Genomic DNA, 26,865 nt, shown 5'->3' with positions numbered 1-26,865 from the left:
GCTCTTGAAAAGTACACAACAGAATTGAGAGTCTCTATAATGATTCTTTACAGTTTTAGTACCCAACTTTGAAATTCATGAGACATGTGAAGAAATACGAAAACGTAACCCATACACAATTTAAAAGGCAGGCAGTAAAAGTGATCCTAAGACATTCAATGTGTTCTAATTCAGAATGTTTAAAGGCAGCTATCATAAATCTGTTCATGGGGGTAAAGGAAAATATTCCAACAATGAATAAAGAGATGTGGAACCTCAGCAAAGACATGGAAATTATGAAACAATAGGAAGATAAGGAAATTTTAAAAATACTTTTGAGCTTATTCAAAGGTTAGAAGCAGAAGACAGAGCAATAGAAATCGTCCATTCAGAATAAAAGAGTGAAAAAGCTTGAAGAAAACGAAGAGTCTTAGAGACCTGTGGAGTGATTGAGTCCAAGTTGGAGAGGGGACAGAAAAATTAAATGAGGTGCAAAGTAAATCACCAACTAATAGCTGAAAACTTCCAAAAATTGGTCAAACCCCCCCCCCCCGCCAATTTTTATACCCAACATGTCAACACCCCCCTCCAAAAAAAAAAAAAAAAAATTCCATACCAAGGCCATATTGTGATTTAGGAGACTGGCAGGGCAGAGCTTTCTATTGACTTGTTGTGATTTCTAATTTTAACTACTTAGAAGAATGAAAAATAGATTCTCCTTAGAGTTTTTTTTTTTTTTCTTGGAGAAAGTCCGAGTTAGGCACAGATGACTGACAGTTATTAAAGGCCGATGACTTTCCAGCCTTCTCTTAAATTTCCAGTGTCTTACATTGTAAATTATTTAAATTTGTTTATTTCTCAAATCCTGCAGTAATATTGATACTCCAGAAAGACGGCCCACGGAGATTCTGCTCTTGTGCATCCGTCCTGCACAGAGCTGAGGCTGTGCCTCCTCTAGTTTCATAAAGGTAGATGTAAAAGCGTGTAGTCGTGGGGTACTTCACGTTAATCTGGAAAATTAAATGTTAAAATGGATTCAGGCCGGGCCCTGTGGCTCACGCCTGTAATCCCAGCACTTTGAGAGACCAAGACGGGCGGATCACTTGAGGTCAGGAGTTCAAAACCAGACTGGTCAACATGGTGAAACCCCATCTGCACTAAAAATACAAAACTTAGCCACGCGTGGCGGCGGGTGCCTGTAATTTCAGCTACTGGGAAGGCTGAGGCAGAACAACTGCTTGAACCCCGGGAGGCGGAGGTTGCTGTGAGCCCAGATCAGGTCACTGCACTCCAACCTGGGCTACAGAGTGAGACTCTGTCTCAAAAAAAGAAAAAAGAAAAATGGAGTCAAAGAATTATCACTGTTAAGTTCCACCAGCAACTTGTTAAACGTGGTTCCAAAGGGATATTTAAAAAGGGAAATTAAGTGTTTCCAAGAAAGCCCTATTCACAGCAGAAACGCAGACACTGTTCATGACCTCACCACACAAACTTCCCTCATGTGTCGGGAGGGACCAAGGGGCTCTCTGGTTCTGCACCTGCGTTAATTACCACCGGGAGGTCCACACTAGGACCCCAAGGTCTGGGACCAGCTTGGGTCGAGGGCAGAGAAGTGGTAGATGTGGCTCCCAAAGTGTCTTAGGGGCTCCCTTCCCTGTGGCTGTTTCCTGACTGGATGCAGCAGGGTCTGGCCTTTCACTGTGACGTTTTCTACTCTTTATTAGAGTGGCAGGAGCGTCCCTGTGAGAGGCCTATCACCAACTAATTGCTGAAAACTTCCAAAAATTGGTCAAAACCCCCCTCAATTTTTATACCCAACATGTCAACACGCCCCTCCAAAAAAAAAAAATTCCATACCAAGGCCGTATTGAGATTTAGGAGACTGGCAGGGCAGAGCTTTCTATTGACTTGTTGTGATTTCTAATTTTAACTACTTAGAAGAATGAAAAATAGATTCTCCTTAGAGGTTTTTTTTTTTTTTTCTTGGAGAAAGTCCGAGTTAGGCACAGATGACTGACAGTTATTAAAGACCAATGACTTTCCAACCTTCTCTTAAATTTGAAGGTGTGGGCCATGCAGCCAGGCCCGGGTCCAAGGGGCTGGGGTGCAGAGGAGGATTTGTGACAGCCTAGAGGATAGAGGAAATGGTGGGTTTGAAAAGGCAAGTGCCAGGTTATCAGCGACCGCGTATATCCATTTCTGGCAGTCAACTGATAGTTTCAGACACTTAGGAGGGAGCTTCCCGCGTGGGATGCCAAGAAGTCGGAGAACTGGCAGACACCTGACCATTAGCCTCAGTCCTACGCAGGGACTACACTGCGCATGTTCGAAGGAGCGTGTCAGGGGTGGGGCGAGGAGGAGGGGCGGTGCCGAGGGGAGAGGCACCCCGAGGGAAGGAGCAGGGCAAGAAGAAGGGCCGGGGGCGAGGAAAAGGGGCGGGGGCGAGGGAAGGGGTGGGGCGAGTACCGCTCCAGGAAGAGGAGCGTTACTATGGCAACCCTGACAGGTTTGTGAGCAGCTCCTGGTCCCCTGCTGCTCCGTGAGAAATCAAACTTCTGGCAATGACAAAGCATGAAGACAGCATTTGAGGGAGAGGTAGTGACATAATTAAACGGTAAGACCAGCCGCCCTGGTCCTGCTATCGCCTGGCAGGCAGAAAAGGTTTGGGAACAGTCAGGCTCCCGTTATCATGGCAGAACTGCTCTGGACTCGGGGAGGTGTGGATTCGAGGGCGGGAGCTACGCCTGGCATACTGGGAGTTGTCATCTTTGATTAGCTTCCAGTTTTTTAATTGTAGGGCGACCGGATTACAATCCCAGCCAGCATGAACAGGGGGTGGTGCGCAGTCCTGAGGGGGGAAGCCGGGCTGTGCCGGCCTCGCTGTGCATTCTGGGAGCTGTAGTCTCCTTAAAGCTCCCGCCCGTTGTTTCAAGCGCTTCGGGACTACAATCCCAGCATGCCCCGGGCTCGGGGGCGGGGCGCAATTCTCGTAGGGCGAGCGGTGCAGCGCGCGCCCGGCCAGGCGGACTGGAAACGGTACCTCTTAACGGTTCCCCGCTCGTTGGTGGCAAGGCGGCTGGACTAGAATCCCAGCAGACGACATGCGAGGAGGCGGGCAACCTAGGAGTGTTGGGCAGAGCAGTGTGGACCTCGCCGCTTCCACGGCGATGCCGGCTACTGATCGCGGGCACCTCCTTGCCAAGGGAAGTGAGTCCGGAGAGAGACAGGAGGGGCAGGTCCAGGCTGGGCAGTGAGGAAGGCGTGACGCCGCGAAGTGCATCTGCCCTTGTCCAACTCGGACGGGTGTGGTCCTCACCCCACTTCCCGCTGCTCTGCTGGGTTCCCTCTCCCACCTGCACCTGGGGTCTTTCCTGGGCATTGCGCCTCCTGCAGCCCAGGGAGCCGCCTGCTTTCCTAAGCTGCTGTGGGAACCGGCCTGAGGTCTGGGCGCTGTCCATTGTGCCACTACCCTCTTTTCTCTCCAGGCAGAGCGCAATGCAGCCGCTAAGGGGAGAAATATGCTGCCTGGCCCACCAGTGCACAAGTTCAGGGTTTTGCAGGACATGGACTGTGGCTTCCTGAAAATGTCACCCTCACCAGCGCCTTTTTCGCGGATGTGGATGTTGAGGCGCCAGGGAGTGTCATTATTGGTTTACCCAGGAGATGCTAAGAGCAGAGGAGAAAATCTCACTTCCCAGGCGTGTGTCTTTGGTGCGCCATTTTCCACCAACCCATTTGGTGGAAAGTCCCCAAATAGCTACCTAAAGATGAAGATGGTTTAGGCATTTTACACGTGACATCATTGGCCTCTTCTCAACTGAGGCCTGACTGGGCAGTGTCTCAAAGACACAGATGGCAACCTGATCCTCAGGAACAGGTGGTGCTCCAGCTTTGTGGGAGTGACTTTCAAGGTGTGGAGGAGCACTTGGGGCGTCTTTGAAACTCCTCAGGCTTCACAATTTTGCTTTAAATGGAATGTTCATCACCCCGGGCATTCACGGAGGTACCTTTACTCTCTCGGGCTGATCTGTTTAATTTTTCTGTCTAGACAATGGAAACTTCTGGGAGCACTTCTAGTTTGGTGTAGCTTCCTAATCATTGATGTCCCTTAATTCCATATGTCCTCAGGGACAGTTCCTTTGATTCTGGAATGACGCCAGCTTTTATGCTTTTATGTTTAATCCATAAAAACCAAGGTGTTAATCTACATGAAAATAAGACCTTGTTCATATCACACATTACAACAGGCTTCATTTGTGATTCCTGAATGTGGGTTACTATTTTAAAAACCCTTAAAACCCTGGTCATGGATATTAGACACTAATTGTACTTTGTAAAGAATTTTCTCCTTCAGGATCAATTACACTTGGGCTCATCAACACCTTTGTAAATAAGGGAACAAGAACTATGCAGCATCTATGGATGTGATGAGATGAAGTATGGGGAGACCACAGTACAACATTCTCTTCCCTTGTTTTCAGTAGAGTTTGTGGGGTCAAGTACCTGCGTTCCTCCACCATCCCTCAATATTCTCATTTTACTCCTGACTATTCCCCCTTTAGGTGGGAGTTTCTAAATACATTTGTCCGCAAGTGTAGTCAGGCTGTTGTAATGTGAGGGCATCCATCATCCGTCACCTTAAAGATGAATGGAGAGGATTTTGTGATTTGTGTTCCAGAGGCACTGCTGTTGGGTGTGTGGCTGCAAAAACAGGTGATCTCAGCTGTCCCCAGCAGCTGCCTCACAAGATTGGTCCTGATGCAGCCACAGCTGCTGTTCACAGAGCCAGGAGTTCCTTGCAGTTTGGTGTATTCTGCTGAGATTTGTGGCTCCGGCCCTTCTCTGCTCACCTCATTCCTGGTAGTATCTGCTCAGCTGCCTGGTTTGTTCCAGTGTTTCCTGGGAGCCTGTTGTGTAACTGCTTTTCAGAGGGTCTTTAGGAATTCCACCCTCACTTCACCAGTCACTCTACACTGGCCATGCACTTAGCTTCTTGTGGCCCTGTGTGTGTCCTCTTCAGTGGAGCTGTGAGAGTTCTAGTTAGGGATGGACCTCATGCTCATGCACCTCAGGCTGCTTCGAAAGCTGATCATCTTGTCTTTGGACACATGGACATTATTCCTTTTGTATATTTTGAAGTCTGATGCTTTTTTTTTTTTTTTAATAATGTGAACCCTTGCAGTAATAGTAACAGTCACTTTTAAATATCTTTGTGAATTTAACTCTGGCAACAATTTGATGAAGTTGACATGCGGTTCCCATTTTATAGGTGAGGAAACTGACACTTGGAGAAGTAGAGTAGCTTTATTTACTTCATACAAGCTTTTGATGAATTTCAAGTCTAAAGCTCGAAGTCTTCCTCTAAGGTATGACTGTGGCATATTCTTTGTGTTTCTCTGCCAGTGTCCTGAAGGGTTCCACATCCCATTTGGACTCCATATTTTTTCTTAATGACAGAAAACTTGCAGAAACAGGCCTTTGGTTGGGGAGAGTACTTGCTGGCACTTGGCTTTCCCTGTCCTCCGTCTTCCCCTTGGCAGGGCTTAGGTGTTTGACGGAGCTGGAGCAGTGGTAGATCCTGACCACAACTCACCTGGAACACTTGTTCTTATGTAAAGATAACACCCACTCACTTTTTGAAGTGTGATTATTTTTGTTCTAATTATTCCTCTGGACTTTCTCTTCCAGGTTTGTGCTGTGCACTAACATGTAATTCAAATACTGATTAAAACAAAACTGGTGCCCTCCTACCAAGTGGTAACAATGCGTATTTTTTTCTTTCTCTAATTATAAAAGAAATGCATGCTGTTTTAATAATCGTGGATCATAGAGATCTTTATGTAGCGGAAGTTTCACATGTCTTCCTCTTCGTTCCAAACTCACTCCCTTGTTAGAAGGAATTATTATAGCTTGGTGTTTATTTTTTTGGATGTTTTCTATAAATTTATAAATACACATAAATTTGGCCAGGTGCGGTGGCTCGTGTTTGTAATCCCAACACTTTGGTAGGCCGAGTGGGGAGGATCCCTTGAGCTCAGGAGGTTGAAGCTGCAGTGAGCAGCTTCATGCCATTGCACTCCTGTCTGGGCAACAGAGTGAGACCCTGCCTCCAAAAAAAAAAAAAGAAGAAAATTAAAAAAAAAAAAAAAGAAGCTAAATACATGTACAGTTTCTGAACACAAATTGTATCATACTATTTTTTTATTTTGCTATTTCACAAGCAATATATCATTTACGTTATTCCATATCAATGCACGAGATTCTATTTTTAATGTCTTAAATTTATTCCAAAGAATGGGTATACAAGATTTGTTTCACTGTTTATTCTTTGATAGAAACTTAGATTATTTCTAATTCCATCATTATTTAAAAATGCAGCAATAAGATGCTCGTACATAATTTACTACACTGACAGCTAACCGTTCAGTTTATCTTGCCTTCTTTTAGTCAGAGAATATGTCATGAGTTTATTTTATGATTTGATTCATAGGGAAATTAATGTTATGACTGGATAAAGTCAATTGTGAAGAAACTGCACTTCGAGGTTGTCTATCTCCGTATTCTGATGGAAAAGCGTGGAATTTAGAAGCATTGCTCGCTCCTTCAGTTTCTAACAAGTCAGTATTCTCATAGCAATTTTAATTTAAATGTTTGAATTGTTTCTCCTTCCCTTGTTCAGGATAAGTATGTTGTTTTTCTGTTTGTGAAACTTCCGACTCCGGGTATTTCAGTTGGGCTTTAGAGAGGGTAACTCCCATATTGCTGTTGTATCTATTTCTCTTCAGCATCTGGCTGCATATGATAAAGATCATAGAATTAGACCAGGCCCTGTATATATTTTGGGATGAAAAATTCAAAGTAATCAACTCAAGACAGGAGTCTACAACTTTGATTTTTAACAAAAGATTTCCTTTGATTTCCCCCAATCTTTATGATTCCTAGAAGAAATTCACCCAGGGTGAAGCATGTGGTTCTCTTGAATAATGTTTTGTTGGGGAGTTCCACATCGAGTTTCATGAGGCATACTGTTTTACAGGGTGTTTTTTGTGGGTTTTTTTTTTTTTTTTTTTTTGTACTGCCTTTCTCCGATTTTATTGGAGAGTAATACTAGCTTCCTAAAATATACTGGGAAATGTTCCCTCCTCTGCTACTTTTAGATAATACTATACTCATAATGACAAGTTTTCTTGTGAAAATGCTCTGAAAAAAAAAATGCAGGGTGGGCTGGGCATGGTGGCTCACACCAGCACTTTGGGAAGCCGAGGCAGGCAGATCACGAGGTCGGGAGATCGAGACCAGCCTGACTGACATGGTGAAACCCCATCTCTACTGAAAATACAAAAATTAGCCAGGCATGGTGGAGTGTGCCCGTAATCCCAGCTACTCAGGAGGCTGAGACAGGAGAATCACTTGAACCCAGGCAGCGGAGGTTGCAGTGAGCCAAGATCGCACCACTGTACTATAGCCTAGGCAACAAAGCAAGACTCTGTCTCAAAAAAAAAAAAAAAAAAGTGTCAGGTGCCTTTTCTCTTTTGTACTGGGTAATATTATTTATGTTGATTGATATTTACCCATATACCTGCCAATGGTTTAATGAGCCCCTATTTTCTACTCATCAATCTTACCCCTACTTCAGCCACTCCTCCCTGCTTTTTGGTACTCAGCCCCATGTTTTTCTCTCCTCACATTCTCAACTCTGTCTCTTTAACGTGGGGACTTCCATGCACTGCCTATATCCTCCCACCCTGCACTGCCAGGAGGCTCTGCAGGCTCTAAGCTGGGGCAGCAATGTGGTCCCCTCAGTTTCAGCCTCCAGACCACTGTCCTGTGCTCCTTGCAGTTGCTTCTAGTGTCTGGAAACATCTGGTTGATGTAGTTGGTCTGGCTTCCTATGTATCTGGTGCCAGAGGGAGTCTGTTTCTTGCTCTTCCACCATACAGAGAAGGCAAAGCTCTGAATTGATTTTGAAATCAATTCTTGGTTACTTCTTTTGGACTGAAATACATTGTCTATTACTTTATGATGACATAAATATTGTAGCTTAGTTTGTGGCAGTTAGAATTTCATTTTTATTTATTGTTTTACAGGCCATGCCACCATGCCCAGCTAATGTTTTATTGTTTGGCAGAGACATGGTCTCACTCTGTGGCCCAGGCTAGTTCCAATTCCTAGGTTCGCAAAATTCTCCCACCTTGGCTTCCCAAAGCACTGGGATTATAGGCATGAGCCACTGTGCTTGGCCAATAGTTAAAATTTTAGATTATTATGTACAATACTGTGATATGCCATATTTAACTTATTCAGAGATAAGGCTTTAATAAAAAATTACTTCATGTTAGAATATTTTTCTTTAATTTTTTAAATCAGTTTTCTTTTTCCCCCCCCCCCCCCCAATCTTTTTGTTCTAGCCTCAGTCACCTTTACCCTAAGTTTCCATGTTTCCATCCTGGGCAGCAGAGGCAGTTCCACAGATGATGTGCCTGTGGCTCTGTGTACTTGGAGCTCTTTCCAAGTAAGACTTTGTGATCAGGAGACCTCTTTTCAGGACAGATCACCTGCATGTAAAACAAAGAGCCCTTCCAGGCCAGGAGTATTTAGCCAAAATCTTTTTGCTTTCACATTTTATTTTTGTTTGTTAGGTTTTTTTTTTTTTTTTTTTTTTTTTTGAGACAGTGTCTCTGTTGCCCAGGCCGGAGTGCAGTGGCGCAATCCCAGCTCACTGCAACCTCTGCCTCCCAGGTTCAAATGACTTTCTTGCCTCAGCCTCTCAAGTAGCTGGGTTTACAGGCTCATATCATGGTTTCCTGCTAAGTTTTGTATTTTTAGTAGAGATGGGGTTTCACCATATTGGCCAGGCTGGTCTCGAACTCCTAACCTCAGGTGATCCACCTGCCTTGGCCTCCCAAATTGCTGGGATTAAGGGTGTGAGCCACTGCAGCTGGTGAGTTTTTGAGTCTTTATCCATCTTTGGACACAATAAACATCCAAACACACAGATGTTCCCCAACATGTCTATGAGTTTAGAGACTGTACATTTCTTTTTCCGGTGATCCTGGTTCTTGACTTTCTCGTTTAAGGTTTTGTCATCTCCTGGCAGCAGACACAAGGTCTCCTTAAGCCCTGTCAGTGTAGAGGGAGGGTCTTTGAAAAGCACCAAGTTTACACTGTGAGTGTCTCAAGATGCATCCACATTTCTCTGTCTCTTCCAGGCCAGTTCTTGGAGATACTAGGAAGCCAAGAGTTCCCTCCAAGAATGGAGATTCCTTGGAAGTGAGGTTCACCTTGAGTCAAGAAAGATGAATTACACGTGGTCAAAGATCATTCAGGGTCTCAAGAACAGCCAGAAAGAAGAGCTGGGGCTGACAGGATTGTGGGGGTCCTCTCTCCCACCTGAAAAGCTACTGCTGCCTGCCGACCCTCTCAAGAGGAGACCTCTCTGGGCTCCAGCACCTAAAACAGACAAACCTGGGAGGATGCTTCTCTCTTCTGTGTCACACATGTCCTGGAGAAAACCAGTGTATCTGAATGACCAAAGAAAACTGTGAGAAAAAGTGCAAAATCTGTACCAGGCCATTCAGTGTCTGGATGGGGCTCTGTGGTGCACATGCGTTCCAAGAAGATTGGAGAGTGCCAAGCCTGCAGGAAATGTCCCTCAGACCTGCCTCTCACACCTGGAGTATGACTGCCGGTCCAGGTTCTGATGCAGAACTGTCTTTAAAAGGTGACTGCGGATATGGAGAGAGGGATTTCTAACCCTGATAGAACATGATCAACTGTTTCGCTGGGGAAAGCCACATCCACCAGTGACATGCTGCTCAAACTGGCCCAGGACACACTCTACTACCTAAGGAATAAGCCCCACATTTACTCTTTGTGGGTGAAAGGAGAGGGTGAGAGAGGAGAGGAGTGTCCGCACAGACATGAGAAGCCTGCAGATCCAGATGACCCCCTTGCTGATCAGAATACGAAAGATCGCTTTGTGAAAACAATGACCCCATAGCAGACAGATAAGCTTCTAGAGCAGGCTTCTTCAACCATGCATCATCCAGACCCACTGGTGGAGAAGTCTACCCCGACTCTATGTTGGTGGTCTGGGGGATATTATTACTGAGACAGATTTAAGAAATAATCTCTACCTGTTGGCGAGATCTGGATGGTCACTGTTGTGCAGAGACAGCAGCGTGCTCTCATCAGCTTTCCACAGGGCAGACTGTGGAAATGGCCACTGAGAATTCCTTTTATAAATTCATTGTCCATGGCTTCAGACTCACCATCGAATGGAAGAAGAGTCCAAACTCTCAAAGAAAAGGAAAAAGAGAAGGATGGAACTGCAGACTCTGGGATCCTGCCAGAGCCTATTTCAGTACTGCAAGGAGCTCCTTCTCCCCCTGCAGCTCTAGACCCCACCTTGGAGCCTCCTTCCAAGGAGTGAGACTACCTTTCTGACTTTTTCTGACCATGGAAAACTTTTCTGACTTTTTCTGTCCTTGGCACCTGCTGAGGACAGCAGACCCAGGGACCCAGTCTCCTGGGCCCATTCTTGCCCAGCTTCTTCTTGATCATGTGACTTGAAGGCATTCTTGTGCAGTGGAAGCGGGGCCCCAGGACCATGTGATAGATCGATGGTCTCTGGCTTCTGCCCCACTGATGGTCAGATGGTGGCCACTCAGGGTGTGAGAGCCCAGCCATCACTGCTTCCTTGAGTTGAAGAGGTTGGAGGCTGGTCCACCGGCTCCTATCCCACCCTTGGCAATGTGGATGGTTGCTCCTTGAGCCTGGTAACGTCTCTGCCTTGGCCCTGCCAGGCATGCCCTGACTTGGGGAGCCCTGCGTACCCACACACTACTTTAAGGGGCTTGCCCTTCCTTGGGCCAAATTCTAATTTTGGCCAGTGCCCCAGGAAGCTCAGTCCCCTGTTTTGTTATCTTGGCTATTTCTGGGGCACCCATAGTTCTCCTGGGTCCCTTTTCTCCCAGGGCTTGGGCTGGGCAGGGCATCTGTAGGTCTGGGATGTTTGCCCTGTGAGTGAGGCTCTGTCATACAGGTGGGCAGACATGGGGACATGTGATAGGCGCTGGCTGGCTAGGACTCTGCAGATGCCACAATCCTTCTGCCCTCCAGCAGCTTCTGAGTCCAGCTTCCCCATTGACACTGACTTCACCCAGCTGAGGAGCTGTCTGGGGTTGTCTGGGTGCTGTCTTGGCTCCTTTAAGGCTGTGCTGCTCGGTGGCCCCTGAGAAAGGTCAGGTCCAGGTGCCACCATGCAAGGGGAGTATCTATGGCCCTACCGCTGGGATTTTGGTGGGCTGGACAAGGCCTGGTTGTGGAGGCCCTGATGGGGTTCAGGGCCAGGGCCTGTCCTATGGTCCTGGGGGTGTCCAGGGAAGATGAAAGAACAAGGGTTCAGCATCCCTGCACAAAGCTGCACTGTGGACACCATGAGCCCCGGATGTCAAGATCCATGAGGAGTTTGGGAGAGAGTTTCAACACAGAACTCGCCAAAAATCCCATGATCTATCCTGAGATGGGAACAGACTTGCCACATCTTGAGCCACTGGGCCCCCAGAGAGTGACCTGCTGTCCTGGGCTCTACAGAATTCTCATGCTGCTGGGCCTTGGCCTCAGGTCAGCTTCTGGGCTTCTGGAGCTGGGCTGGTGGGCCAGCCTGTCCCCCTTGGGAAGGGTCTCCATGCTGAGGAACACCTGCAGAGGCCTGGGTGCCACAGACACTCGCTCCAGAACCAGGGCCTTCCTAGGGGTCTTTGGATGTTTAGCTGAATGGAAAGCAAACTTGGTCCACTTCTCCCCCAAACCCATCTGACCCTTGTTTGGGTTTTTGGAGTCTTGGGGTCTCTAGTAACCCCCCTGGTCTGACACTGAAGAAACACTACAGGCTGCCGATCCCACAGTGAGGGGTGTGTGCTGCCTGGGGTATGGGCACTCGTGAGTGAGGGTCCTTACTGATTTCACAGGGATGGATGTGTACCGCCTGGGATATGGGTGCTTGTGAGTGAGGGTACCTGCTGGCTCTCGTGAGTGAGGGTCCCTGCTGATCCCACAGTGAGGGGTGTGTGCCACCTGGGGTATGGGCACTTGTGAGTGAGGGTCCCTAGTGATTTCACAGTGAGGGGTGTGTGCTGCCTGGGGTATGGGAACTCATGAGTGGGGACCCCTGTTCCTCTCTGGCCCTGTTGGTGCTCGCAGCTGTGGGTGTGGGCTGGCACAGATGAGACTGAACCCTCCAGGGCCCTCTAGGATTCTTCTAGGGCAGGAGGGGAAGGGTGTGGTAGGGGCTTGGAGGGGTCTTGCCCTCATCCCCTGCCCTGTTACTGAGGTGAGTCCAACACCTGCCCTGGGGCCCAACTGGCCTGTTTTTAGAAGCTTCTTAGAGAAGGAAGAGGAAAAGGAGAAGGAAGGCCTGGGGAGCAGGGATGGAGGGTCCTGGGCACTCCCCACTCTTTACTGTCTTAGATGGTGACTCAGGAGAAGACCTGGTGCTAGAGACCACCTGGGGGGCATGTCACAGTGCATCCTTCTGAGCTCAGCCATGGAGGCCTAAAAGTGCCTGAGAACCACATCATCATCCAGAGCCCAGGTCTGGGACAGTGCGTCTTGGGAGAGCTCCCACAGGACAAACAGGAGAGCTTCAGGAGAGGATCTAGGTTTGGGCTGGGCATCAGGCCAGGGGGAGTCTCCTGGGAGGGGTCTCTGCCTTCACCCTGTTTCTGCCCTGGGCACCTTGCACTGGGCAGTGCTGGGTCCTTTCTGGACACCCCTGGGGGCCAGCTCTGCACAGGAGGCAACGGATACGGCAAGGTCTAGGCAGGGAAGTGCTCGCCACACTCCTGCCTTTCATCTGAGTTGTGTCAGGGGTGGGTTCAGTTTCCAGGAGGACTCATGGTGCCCTCTCCAGCCCACCAGAGTTGGATTAGTTTGGCCCTCCCTCAGGGCTAAAGCGGAGGGTCCTGTGGGCAGTGTGGGTACTGCCCTTGGGCCAGGTTTGATGTACTTGTGTGCTCCCCCAGCACCCTCAGGCACATGGGGACAGGGTTCTGTGCATTTTCAATGCCATATGTGCCCTGGCTATGAGCATGTGCTTGCCCTGCAGAAAGCAGATGTACCAGAGCCTCAGGATGAGCTTGTGATGAGCTTGAAGTAGGAATTTATGGGGACAGCAGGCATGGGAGGACCTGGTCCTTCAAGGTGGAGGGCTGGTGGCATGAGCAGGGAATACTAGAGCCTCAGTCTGTGGTGCTGGGGGCCCCCTATGCAGTGGGATGAGACCTCCTACATAAGGCTGGATCAGATAAGGTCTTGCAGCTTCTTATAGGGGTGGTCTCATCTCCATCAAATGTGGGCCCTGAAAGAAGGGGCTCCCCAAGTACTCTCCCAAGATTAGTCCTGGCCCAGTCTGCCCAGGATGCCGGCCCTGAGTCCCAGCCCCAGTCGTGTGACGCCCCCTCTCAGACAGGGCATGGTTTGTGTGCCCTGCAGGGACCTGCTTCTGCCTCCTGTGCAGAGAAAGGGAGCTGGGTCCTTCTGGAGGAGCCAGACCCCTCAGCTGGGGAAGCCAGGCCCTATAGGGCAGCAGGGTCTCTGGCCTGGGGTCTCCTGTGCACACTTGTCCCATCAATCAAGCACTGTAGGAGTCATTTTAAGGTGATAATCTGGATACACATTTGCTTGTCTTCACGGAATGAGCAGAGGTGTTCAGAGCCCCCTGGACTGCCCTGAAAACCTCACTATTCCAGGCCCCTCTGCAGACCCTTCCCAAGGCCAGAATTCCAAGCAGTTGGCTGTCACCCTCTTCTCTGAGACACTACCCCTGTCCTGAGACCTCCCCATTGCCCCTCAGATGCCCCATCCCTCCGGAATGCCCACCTCCCTGGGGACCCTCCACGCCCCACACACCTTACTTGATGCTGCAGCGCTCTCTGAACAGGGCGTGGCTTATGAAGGTGTGGCGCACATCTAGGTCATTCTGGTGTACATTCACTGAGGACATCTTGGCCTGCTTCATTTTCTATAGAGTACGGCCAAGCCTCAGAACAGACACAAGACTCACTGTCAAAACTGCTGTCATGAAACAGTGGTTCTGGAAGGAAAAGAAGCTTTTCTGCAGAAACTTCATTTCCAAAGCCAGGGAAAATCAGCAGTGTGCAGCTCACCTGTGTTGCCTACGCCACTGTCTGCCCAGGATTTGTGACTGACCCCTTCCGCCCCCTTGGGGTTGACTTTCCCTCCATCTGGGTAACTGGGCTTCTGACACGTTCTGGCCTATGCATCCTGCTGTGGCTGGGACTGGAAGGACTAGACCTGGTGTTTCCCTGGGTTCTTGTCCTTCTCCTTCTTGACATTCAGTAGCAATGACCATGCTGGGCCCCAGACCTCTGTGAGGATTCCTTTGTAGACCCAATAAGACATCTGTGGACAGAAGAATGCTCTGGTGAGACAGGCCTCAGGGTGACCCCAAGGGGGATCCAAACCTAAGGATTCTGGAAGTTTCCAGCCTTTGGCTCCATGGTTCCTCAGGAGAGGTTTGTCTGCCTAGGCCTGGGCCTCCCCATGAATAAAGAGTGAGCAAGAGCTCAGGTTGTGAACTCTGATCGGGATTTATTCCTTCCTTTGGGGTGACCAGAAGGTGTTCCTGTTCCTGGCTTAGAAGTGGCCCAGGCTCTGGCATCAGATTCCTCCCAGCAAGGTGATCCTTGCAGGGATGGGCAGGTGGGCTGGGGACCAGGCCTGTTGTCCTTTTGGTGAGGAAAGTGTACCCTTCTCTGTCTGAAAGGCAGGCAGCACCAGGCAGCAGCAATGGGCACCTGTCCTAAACACTGAAGAGCAGTCACAGGGGACACTCACTCACCGCTGTGCCCTCTTGCTGTTCCTAGATTTATTCCAGTTGTTAAACATTCATAGCCATTTATCTGTGCATCTGATGCCCTGATATGTTTGCTGTAGATAAGAAGTGATGGAGTGAGCTGAGCTGCCAGGCTTCCTGTTCTGATTCTTGGATGCTGGGTCATGTGCTTAGGGGCCCCAATGTGACTGAACTGGAAGGAGCCAGAATAGGACAGAACCCAGCCCCTGATGAGTGGGCACTGGTGGCCTGGCCTCATGACCACAAGACACACTGTTTCCAGGGCACAGACAACCTGGGCTTTGGTTGGGTCTTGGCCTCCAGGTAGGGCCCTGGTGGGCAGCGGGCAGTGACTACTGAGACACTACTGTGATTCTCGGTGGTGGCTGTTGTAAAACACCTGCAGGGCTGGAGTTTAGTATTAGATTCAGCAGGAGCTGTGGCCTCTCCCAGTGACAGTGTGTCACTCCCCCTCGCCAGCAACCATGCCCACAGGCCACGGCCTCTGCCTCATCAAATCCCCACCAAGTCACCCATCTATGGAGCAGCTTCCATGCAGCAGGGTCAGGCTCTTACCTCCACCTCCAAAGCACAGACAGGGGCAGGTCTGTCTCACTGTAAGGCCGCGAGGAGAGCTGAGGACCTGGACCAGGTTGGGGGCCATTTCCTTTCCTGAGCAGGTCTCAGGGAAGGACCAGCCCCATTCTCATCTGACCCAGGTCTCAGCCCAGGAGCCTGCATAGGGAAGAAAGGACAGACAGGGCCTCCATGCTGGCTGACACTCAGGAGGGGCTGGAGCGATGGAGCAGAGGGAGCACAGGGCCAGGCAGGGGCTGCTTAGGATCCATGGGGGATCAGGCTGCACCATGGGGCTGCCCCTCCTGGGCTGCAGGCAGCATCCCCTATGGGAGCTGAGAAAGTCCAGTCCTGAGATGGCACAGGGGTGTGTGGCTAGGCCCTGACAGCAGTCTCCCAAAATGTGACTATATCACCAAGCTGAGTTCCAGGAATGCTGAGAAGTGCCCAGTACAGCAAGGATGCACCTGGAGCCCAACCTATCTAATGGACTCTGACCATCCCACGTCCACCTGCCTCTCCTGCATATTGGCCACCACCCGTTCCCTTTTCCTCATTTCTCCATCATGACTGACCCAGAGGCTGTGACCCTCTCTCCAGCCCCAGTGGCCCTTCTTTTGTCCTGTCAGAGCCCCTGAGCAAGACTCCCCAGACCCATCCACATGCCTGGCTTGTCCACTTACTAATTGTGCTGCTGTGCACTGCCGGGGTGGCACCAGCGGCAATGAGGGTAACTGAGGGCCCCACAGGTGACCAGCTTGGTCCTTTACCCCATCCCTAGCCTCAGGGGGTTCTCAGGTCTGTCAGCCAGCAGCCCTGGTTTGGGGCACCTGGCTGTCCTCCTCCCAGGAGTTCTGACTCAGCCTCGCCCACCTGTCTTCTGTCTGTGGTGCTCACCAAGCCAGCAGGTAGCAGGTCCCCAAAGGGTGCTGCTGAGCTTTGGGGACTGACCGAGGCTCCCCTGCTGAGGGGGTCCCAGGTGAGTCGCTGCCCCTGGTTCTATGTCATCTGCTGTCCTCTTCAGCACCGTCCACCCCACCCAAGGCCGGCTTCATGCAGATGCATCCCCGAGTCACCAGGCTCAGGGTCCTCTATTGTAGGATGGAGATTGCTGTACCTGCTGTACACATAGTTATTGTGTGAAATAAAATATGGAAGCTAAAGTAAATGAGGGCTTTGGTTTGCATTTTCCTGATGATTACTGATGTTGAGCACTTGTTAGCCATTTTTATATCTTTTTTAAAAGATAAATGTCTATTCAGGTTCTTTGCTTGTATTTAAATCAGGTTATTAGATTTTGGTGAGTTTTCTCTCTTTTTTTCTATTCAGTTGTGTGGGCTTCTTATGTATTTTGATTTTAACCCCGTATGATATATATTGCTAGCAAATGTTTTCTCTGAGGTCATAAGCAGCTTTTTAATTTCATTGATTGATTTCTCCTGTGCAGAAGCTTTAGGGTTAGATATACTCCTACTTGTATTATTGTTGCTTGTGCTTTTAATGTCATATTTAACAAATTATTATCTGAACCAATGTCAAGGAGCTTTTGCCCTGTGTTTTCTTCTAGGAGTTTTACAGTTTCTGATTAAATAACAATGAGCTATCAGCTCCCATCTGTTAGGATGGCTGTTATAAAAAGGACAAGAGATAACAAGTGTTGGTGATGGTGTGGAGAGAAGGGAACCCTTGTACACTGCTGGTTAGAATGTAAGTTAGTACAGCCATTATGGGAAACAGTATGAAGGTTCTTGAAAATCTAAAAATAGAACTACATATGGCTTAGCAATCCCTCTTATAAATTATATATCAACAGGAAATGAAATCAGCATTTTATAGAGATATCTGCACTCCCCTCTTCTCCGTGCCCCACCGCAGCATTGTTCCCAACAGCCAAGCCATAGGATGAAGTTACTGTGCATTGATGTACGAGTGAAGAAAAAAATTGTGGGGGAGGTGTTTATGTGTATGTGTGTGTGTGTGTAATATATAATAATAAAATATTTTTCAGCTTTTAAAAAGTTGAAGATACTGCCATTTGTGATAACATAAATGAACCTGGAGGATAATAAGCTAGTGAAATAGCTTAGGGAGAGAGAAAAATACTGCATAATTTCTGTTATATATGAAATCTTTAAAAAGATTAAATACATAGACATGATAGAATGATGACTTGGGGGAGAAGAGACACAAGTCAACGTTTCAGTTATATAAAATAAATGAATCTGGAGGACTAAAGTACAATTTAAAGGTTATAGTTACTATTTTTATATTATACACTAGCAATTTTTGAACAGGGTAAACTTTAGGTGCTTTGACACCAAAAGGAAACTACATGAGTTCATGCATATGTTACATTGTTTAACCGTAGTCATCATTGATATGTATATGTATAATTATGGGCTCATTAAATTTAAATGCTATAAATAGGTAACAAAGAATAAAGTTAATTGGAAAACTTGCATCATTAGAATTGATTTTGCCTAAATGACAAACTGAAACTGCCTCCTAAATATTAATATTTGTACATCACATAAACTTCATATATTGGAAATATGTTTACAGAAAAGGAATTATAAATTTTAATAAATACAGAATGACACAGTAAATGCAAAACAGTAGAAAAAGATGAAAATACGATTAATCAGAGTGGTTAATGCTTAGATATAACTAATGATGTGTTAGGAGCAATTTCAAGCCACTTACACGTACATTTAATGCCAAAGAGTTTATGTGTACACAGAGATTAACAAAGTAAAAAAAAATACATTTACAATTATATTAATTGATATTAAAATGATTATGGAAATCAACTGTCTGGTATAGAAAAATAGAGAAGTAACTAGTAGAAAGTTTGAAACTTTATTAGCAAGTTAATCAAGTGAAAAAGTGATCAGCATTTTTGAGCACTAGAGGATGGACATAATTTTTCTTTCTCTCTCCTTTCTTTCTTTCTTTCTTTCTTTCTTTCTTTCTTTCTTTCTTTCTTTCTTTCTTTCTTTCTTTCTTTCTTTCTTTCCTTCTTTCTGTCTCTCTCTCTCTCTCTCTCTCTTTTTTTGTTTTTGTTTTTGAGATCGAGTCTCTCTCTGTCGCCCAGGCTGGAGTGTAGTGGCGCGATCTCGATCTCCGCTCACTGCAAGCTCCGCCTCCCGGGTTCACGCCATTCTCCTGCCTTAGCCTCCCGAATAGCTGGGACTGCAGGCACCCACCGCCACCAATGGCTAATTTTTTGTATTTTTAGTGGAGACGGGTTTCACCGTGTTAGCCAGGATGGTCATGATCTCCTGACCTCGTGATCCACCCGCCTCGGCCTCTTAAAGTGCTGGGATTATAGGCGTGAGCCACCACACCCTGCCCATAATTTTCCAATACCAAGAAAATCATTTGATATTACAAGGTGTTAAACCTAAATTAGTGTCTTTAACTTCACAAAGGCAGAAATCCTATAAGTAATGTTTCTTGAACACTTTAAAATGACAATAAATATTAAAGTGTAACCAACAAGTAACGTGTAGCCACATGCAAATTTCCTTTTAGATCGCTTTATTATTTTCTAATTTTATGTGAATTTTTATTTTAATAGGCTTTTGGGGAACAGGTGGTGTTTGGTTACGGGGATAAGTTTTTTAGTGGGGATTTCTGAGATACTGGTGCAGCCATCACCCGAGCAGTGTACACTGTCCCCAGTGGGTAGTCTTTTATCCCTGAGATTGTTTTAAATGACATCTAGATTAAATAGAACATTCAAACTGAGATTACTTTTACAGCACCAGAGAAATGCTAAGGAGGAAGCTTTGTGACTGAAACCAAAAGACCTGAATTTATATATTTAATTCCACTAATTAACATTCTTAACTTTATAGAAAAACAGCAATTCTGCCCACGTGCAGGAGTTATGCATTAAAATGGAGCATGATCACTTCGGATATTTGTCCGAAACATAAAAATTCTTCCAAGTATTAAGAAAATATTTATACTTCACAGATAATGTTAGTGTATAATAATACATGGGCATTGAGATGTTTCAAATGAGAAAAATTGAAATTTCTCATGGGGCACTGTTCTACACAAAATATTTATGTAAAATTTTTTAATCATATATGCATGTGTACATTTGATGTTTTAGCACAGAATAACATATTCTCAAAGGTCATTTAATGTAGTAAATTAAAAATCTTAAAGTTTACAAGAATTTTAAAACTGCTCAGCAGAACTGATAGAAAAATATGGGAACTTCCCAGGAGCAGAAGTGAATCAAGAGGCAAATTCACAGGAGTCATGAAAGCGAGAAGTTAGAGCTGCCTTCAGGTACAGCTCTGATTGCAAGGCTCATTACACAGACCTCAAGCCTGTGAAAATAGTCCACTCTGCCCCTTGGAATATAGAGAGAAAATTTCTAACTGGGGCCATCCCAAATGTGAGATCTCTATAATGTAAGAACCAAATTATAAATTATGAAGCACACAAAATAAGCTATCCCAAAAAAGGGAAAGAAGAAATTATACGTCACATAAACTTCACAGATTGGAAATGTATTTAAAATAATTAAGTAACACAAATGGGGAAGGAGAATATCAAAATAATTTTGAAAACACATGAAGTTCTAAAGCAGGCACTGGGGGCAGTGGCTCATGCCTGTACTCCCAGCACCTTGCTGGGGCCAAGGCAGGAGGATCACTTGAGGCCAGGAGTTTGAGATCAGCCTGGGCAACAAAGCAAAAGCTGTGTCTACAACAAATAGATATAAAAAAATAAGCCAGGCACAGTGGTGTGTGCTTGTAGTGTCAGCTACTGGGGAGGTGGATGTGAGAAGGTCTCTTGAGACCAGGAATTTGAGGTTGCAGTGAGCTATGACCACCACCGAACTCAAGCCTGGGTGACAGAGAGATTCTTTCTCAAACACACACACACACACACACTAAACAGGCATGTTTTGCAAAGACTCAAATTGAACAACTGAAACTTAAGTAAATTTAATATACAATGTATGGTTTAATTATTAGACCAAGTTAATAACAACAGGATTAGTGAACTAGAATACTGAGATGAATAAATAAGAGAACTACAGAAAAACAAAATGATCACAATACAAACATGATTATACATGTACAAAGAATAAAATGAAATGAAATCAAATACATTGGTTTCACTAGCTTACATACAAATAACAAATCACACTAATAACAAATATTTATAAATTTCTGAAACGGAATATCAGATGGGAACCCTTGAATGCAGAAGTGTTTTGTGATTAATAGTGACCACCAATAAAAAATACTCAACAGAAATAAAAGTCAAGCTGCATAACACCAAAGAAAAGAAAAAAATGTAAAGGCATGAGAGCGAAAAGAAAAGAGGAACAATGAAGGTGAGAGCAAAGCCTCCACAGCCTGTGTTCAGTCAGAAAACACAGAAATAAGTAAGAGTGCTGGGAAAAGTTACTGTTCAACCAATAATTAGATACTTCACTAACATATTTTGAATAAGTAAGGATGCACTAAATGATTTCCAAAAGTAAAAAAAAAAAGGAGAAATCTTATTACCAATATGAGCTTATTAAGAATACACTTCGCCGGGCGCGGTGGCTCAAGCCTGTAATCCCAGCACTTTGGGAGGCCGAGACGGGCGGATCACGAGGTCAGGAGTTTGAGACCATCCTGGCTAACACGGTGAAACCCCGTCTCTACTAAAAAATACAAAAAGCTAGCCGGGCGAGGTGGCTGGTGCCTGTAGTCCCAGCTACTCAGGAGGCTGAGGCAGGAGAATGGCGTAAACCCGGGAGGCGGAGCTTGCAGTGAGCTGAGATCCGGCCACTGCACTCCAGCCTGGGCGACAGAGCGAGACTCCGTCTCAAAAAAAAAAAAAAAAAAGAATACACTTCAAAAAGAAAAAAGTTTTAAAATGAAGTTCAATGAATCAAAATGAAATGCAAGAAACTGCAAACATATTAGGCTATGAAATCATGGTGGACAGTGAACTAAAGGATCCATCAAGTCTTTGGCAGCATCAGTTTCCAAATGATTTACATAAAACAACAGTGTTAAATGAACTCTATACAGTGTAATGAAATAAATTATCAAATCCTCTGATACTTGAATAATTTAACTGATGTTAGAATCTCCTTTTCAGATAATTATTTTCATAGAAAAATATACAATACTTCTGTCTCATGATTTGCAGAATATCAGTTATCCTTTTTTTAGCACCAAAGGGTTCACAGTAGCATAGGCCCTAGTCACAAGCCTCTGGACACCCAGGACAACTGGATCATATGTTGATCAGGATTAAGCAGGATGAGAGGCTCAAATCCATTCAGTACATGACCGCAAAGACACTCACCCTTTTTTCTGGAGAGACTCTTGGGGAGAGTCTGGCGCTGTGAAGGTGCTGGGATTGCCTCTGATGCCTGCACAAGACAGTCTCCATGTATACACTTGAGAGCAGCATAATTCCCACAAAGGAGACATCTCTGGATAATGACAGAGTAAGAAAAATAAGGCTTCTGATGATGGACTTCCTTGGGGAAATGAGGCAGTTTTACTGAGCGTCAGAAAACTGGTCTGAGTCATATGGAAAGAAACCACAGTGTCGAAGATTATGTAACTACTGCAGGACAACTGAGGGACGATAAGAAGACAAGAACATGTGAAATGTGATTTGTGAGTTTATGTTTAAACCTCACCAACCAGGAGGTGCCGGGGCTGATGGCGATGGCCTGGAGCACGCTCAGGAGGCAGGTGGTGCAGACGGAGAGGCCCTGCATCACCATGCTCAGATAAGAAAGCATCTTACACTTGAAGTCATTTTGAAAATGAAGGGACTCAAAAAGGTCTGGAGACACCAAGAACACAATGGTGAGCAGCATCATGATGTGGACGAGGCCAAGTGACTGGTGGTCAGGTCAGTGGGCTTAGGATCCAGAAGGAGCGTCATGATACCAGAGAAAAGGAGGATGTTGGCCGAGACTCTAGTAACAGCTTGGGCAAAGAAGTCACTTTTGAATGATAACATAAGTGAAAACTGTGTACATTTTAATGGCAAAGAGGAAATATTTTATGTACCTGAAAAAACCAATAAAACTTCCATCATCAATGTCACTTACTTCAGATTCAAAATTATCACCACCATTATCATTTTAAATCCATCTATTTATTTTGATTAGTGTTGATTATCACATATAAATTCTTAAACCTACAGCCTGATCATTATATGCTAAACCAAATTATTAATATAGTTGATCGAACACCCACACATACACAGTCGCACCAGTAGAGGGCGCACATTATCTGTGCTCCTGTAATACCATGGCCACACTTTTTAAGTAAGCATTTAGTTTTGTTTTGTTTCGTTTTGTTTTGCATTCCTTCATTTAGTTTTCACCACCCAAAACTGTGACATGTATATAAAAATGAATCATGGGTGTTTGTAGAACTGAACTGAAGTAGATTTTATACTAATGGAAAAAGCAATCACCTGATGTATCTTGGAAAAAAGTAAATGCATTGAGTGGCTGTGATATCACATCAGCCTGACATCATGCTGAACATCACATTCATGCATGCAACGTTTCATGTATCCTATAAAAGTTATATAGCAGATACATAGCAGAAGGTGTTCTTTTCAGATAGTTTGTGGTAGTAAAAAAATATCTCCGTATTAGCAATGAGTATATAGGATTAAACATAATTTTATTACGGTCATCTACTAAAATTTTCTTAATGTGAAATATATTAAAAAGCTTGGGAGCACGCCTGAGTGGCCCCGCCGTGGGGCCGCGCAGGGACCCACGCAGGTGGACGCGTGGACCCAGCCCAGGCGCCCGTGGCTCGGGCCGGGACTGCCCAGCGGAGCTGCATGCCTCCCGCCGCGCTAGCGGGCAGCACAGAGGGAATGCCGCGCGCCTTCCTGCGGAGCCTGAGCACGCTGTTCGACATCCTGGACGACCAGCGGCGCGGCTGCTGGCACCTACGCGAGATCCAGTCCTGCTGGCAGGGCGCCGACGCGCTAGAGCTGCCCCGCGGGGTCCTGAGGGCCTGCGCGAGGTGGTCCCGGACAGCGGCTACTTGACCTTCGAGCGCTTCACGGCCGGCCTGCACACCGCGCTGCTGAGCGCCGATGGCGGCCCCCGGGACCCCACTCACGCCCCGGTCCGGCCCGGGGACCAGCCACCGCAGCCGCCGCAGCGCCTGATGTTCGCGCCGGCCGACGAGCAGCGGACGGTCCTGGAGAGGAAGCCCCTGCCCCTGGGCGTGCGCGCTTCTCTGGCCGGTCCCAGCGGCGCGGCCCGCAGCCCGGAGCAGCTATGCGCCCCCGCCGAGGCTACGCCCTGCCCCGCGGAACCAGAGCGGTCCCAGAGCGCTCCCAGAGCGCGGCACTGAAACGGAGCCCCAGCGCGGACGCAGGTGCATCGGCCTGCAGGACCCTGGAGGCGGACTCGGGGGATGCCCAGCGGGCCCCCAGTGCCGGAGGGGAACGTCGGAGGCACACCATCACTAGCGGCGTGGACTGCTGAAGCGCATGAAGGAGCTGGAGCAGGAGAAGGAGGTGCTGCTGCAGGGTTTGGAGATGATGGCGCGGGGCTGCGATTGGTAACAGCAGCTCCAACGAGTGCAGGAGCGCCAGTGCCGCCTGGGCCAGAGCAGAGCCAGAGCCGACTTTGGAGCCATGGGGAGCCCCAGCCCACTGGGGCGGCTACTGTCCAAGGTACAGGAGGTGGCCGGGTGCCTGGGAGACCTGCTGGCTGCGGCTTGTGCCAGCCCGGCCCTGCCCACGTCCTCCTCCGGGCCCCCCCTACTCTGCCCTGACGTCCACCTCGTCCCCAGGCTGGCAGCAGCAGACCATCCTCACGCTGAAGGACCAGAACCGACTCCTCACCCAGGAGGTGACCGAGAAGAGAGAGCGCATCATGCAGGTGGAGCAGAAGTCCGCGCTCATTAAGCAGCTGTTTGAGTCCCGCACCGTGAGCCAGCAAGACGGGGGGGCGTCTGGACCCCACCATATTGCCTGGCACTCAGCCCTTCGGGGCGAGCGCTCTATCGCACCCAACCTCTCTAACTGGAGACCCCCGGCAGACCCAGGCAGTCCCGGAATGGTTTCCTTCCTGCAGCCCTTGCTATCCAGGCTTCCCAGGCCTGCCCCCGGCTGGTCCCCACACCGAGCCCTTGACTGGGTTTTGGCTTCCGGTGCTGACATGGGCTGAGGCTCTCTTAAGTCCACATAGTTCGTAACTACTACTGCCGCTGTCAGTGGACAGTGGGGGACCCCTCCGCCAGTTACCAGATCTCTGGTCGCCCCGGTTTCCAGCAGTGCTGCCCTGGGTCCCAGGGAAACGCACTACTCACGCCAGGCTGAACTTCCGACAACGGCCAGCAGAGGGCGCCGGGCGGCACCGATGCGGCGCCGAGGCTATGCCCCAGACCTGGGGCGGGGGTCCAAGGGCAGCTTACCCCCAACCTCAACCAGGTCACCAGGACAAGGTGGCTGTCGCTCGGTCGGGAGCAGATGGAGGGGATAGGGAAGGCCTGTAAACGGGGGTTGCCAGCCTGGCAGGGGAGCCCCAGGGATGGCGGTCGGACTTCAGGTCCGGGCTAAGGCTGACTCTGGCTGCAGCGAATCCGGGAGCCGGTTGGACCAGAGCTTGGCCCGCGTGTGCCTCCCGCAGACCCCGCGGTGATGGTCCTCCTCATCCTGGCCAGGACGCTGCTCCACGTTGAGTCCCACAGAACAACCTGTGATCCTGGCTCCCCAGGAGGGCCCTGTCCCCAGGAGGGGGATCAGGTTGGGCCGCCAGACAGTTTCCAGACACGTCGTAGGGGAAGTCTGTCACCTCCCGGGTTCACGCTATTCTCCTGCCTCAGCCTCCCTAGTAGTTGGGACTACAGACGCCCACCACCAGGCCCGGCTAATTTTTTTGTATTTTGTTTAGTAGAGACGGGGTTTCACCGTGTTAATCAGGATGGTCTCAATCTCCTGACCTCGTGATCCAGCTGCCTCGGCCTCCCAAAGTGCTGGGATTACAGGCGTGAGCCACCGCGCCCGGCTGACTTTCACTGTTTTCTGTCTGACTTCTCTCCCTGTCCTCTTTGCACTTCCTGGGATTACCTCCCAAATTAACCTCTTGCACTTATTAAGTATCACAACTTTCTAATGGAAAACAAATGATAATTTATTCACTATTTTATCAAATACAATAGAAAATTCATATGGCAAATGAGTAGCAGATGTTATATTTGATAATATTTTTATTGTATTGTGCTTGATAAGTTTTATTATAAAGCTATAAATAACAATCAAACAGCTTTTCAAGCACACCTCTAAAGAATAAGCCCTCTACTAGGCACAGTGGCTCATGCCTGTAATCCCAGGATTTTGAAAGGCTGAGGTAGAAGGATCACTGGAGCCCAGGAGCTTGAGAGCGACCTGGGAAACACAGTGAGATCCCATCTCTACAAAACACTAAAAACATTTTTAAAAAAGGAAAAAAGATATACACTCTATTTGCATTCACCGTTTTAATATACAGTACCTAGGATTAGTGTTTTCTAAATCTGTGGGGTTTTCTTTATGACATACTCTTCCAGTGTACCAGGTGATGGTCTTTTTGTCAGATCTCATGAAACGGCACAAGTAACAACAGTCATTCCCAGTCATGCTCTCCTGTCTTCCTGTGTTTCAGAGAAATGTTTCCGCCTAGGGAGGCCTTATGATACAGTTCCTGTCAATGAGATTTAGAGAGAAATGCCTGGGGAGGCTGCCCTTCTCTGAATTAAAAGGTAGTGGTTTTCCATGTAATTCCCTGTGTCCTATCATCTTCACATTTTGTTCTTGTTGCTGTTTGGAATGTGGTTAATGCCTGGACATGGGACAGCCAACTTGGAGTCCAGAAGGAGTAAGCATGAGCACAGTTATTAAGCATAGACAACATCAGAGAGAGGAGATAAAAACAAGTTGCTACTTCATTAGGTCATTGGGTATTTCATCTGTCCTGGTGCTACCTATTTATGTTGTAGATAAAATGAAATACACATAACACGTGCTAGTACTATATGACATTATTGTCTTGATATCACCAAACACAAATTACTAGCTGCAGAATTAGATGAATTACTATATGTCAATTGCACCAGTGTTGAATGAGTAGGCGTGACCTGTTACCTAATTTTATTGTATCTATTCCCACAGTTGATCCTCAACTTTCCTCTCTAGACAGGCTGCACAGGAGCAGAACATGGGCTGTAAAAGAGCCTGAGAACTTCTAGCCTAAAAGCTGTGTGCAGTGCTTGAGGTTGAAACACCCACAATGTCTGTCTGGAAATCTTTCCCCCAAATTTTCTGGTTCCTCCCACAGAGCCAGGACCACATGATGAGGCTGATCAATCAGCGGAGTGTACAGGAGGGAGGTTCCTGCCTCCCTACAGTGGATCAACCTAAGTTGGGGTTATACTTCATGTTCACCA

At 47.4% G+C, this 26,865-nt stretch overlaps 1 long non-coding RNA gene and 1 pseudogene across 1 annotated transcript; both read left to right on the top strand.

Moving 5' to 3' along the window:
* The first annotated feature begins 2,957 nt into the window (after positions 1–2,957).
* LOC115898296 lies at positions 2,958–11,791 on the top strand. The gene is made up of 3 exons (XR_004058013.1): positions 2,958–3,186; positions 6,470–6,596; positions 9,189–11,791. It is a non-coding gene; the product is annotated as an uncharacterized LOC115898296 (long non-coding RNA).
* A 1,884-nt stretch (positions 11,792–13,675) lies between these two features.
* On the top strand, positions 13,676–24,608 carry LOC104678939 (annotated as a pseudogene).
* The last annotated feature ends 2,257 nt before the right edge of the window (positions 24,609–26,865 follow it).

This window comes from Rhinopithecus roxellana, chromosome 6 (assembly GCF_007565055.1).
Source record: "Rhinopithecus roxellana isolate Shanxi Qingling chromosome 6, ASM756505v1, whole genome shotgun sequence".
Classification (NCBI taxonomy): domain Eukaryota; kingdom Metazoa; phylum Chordata; class Mammalia; order Primates; family Cercopithecidae; genus Rhinopithecus; species Rhinopithecus roxellana.
The sequence above is the reverse complement of the archived record's forward strand: the minus strand, read 5'-3'. Positions and strand labels throughout refer to the sequence as shown.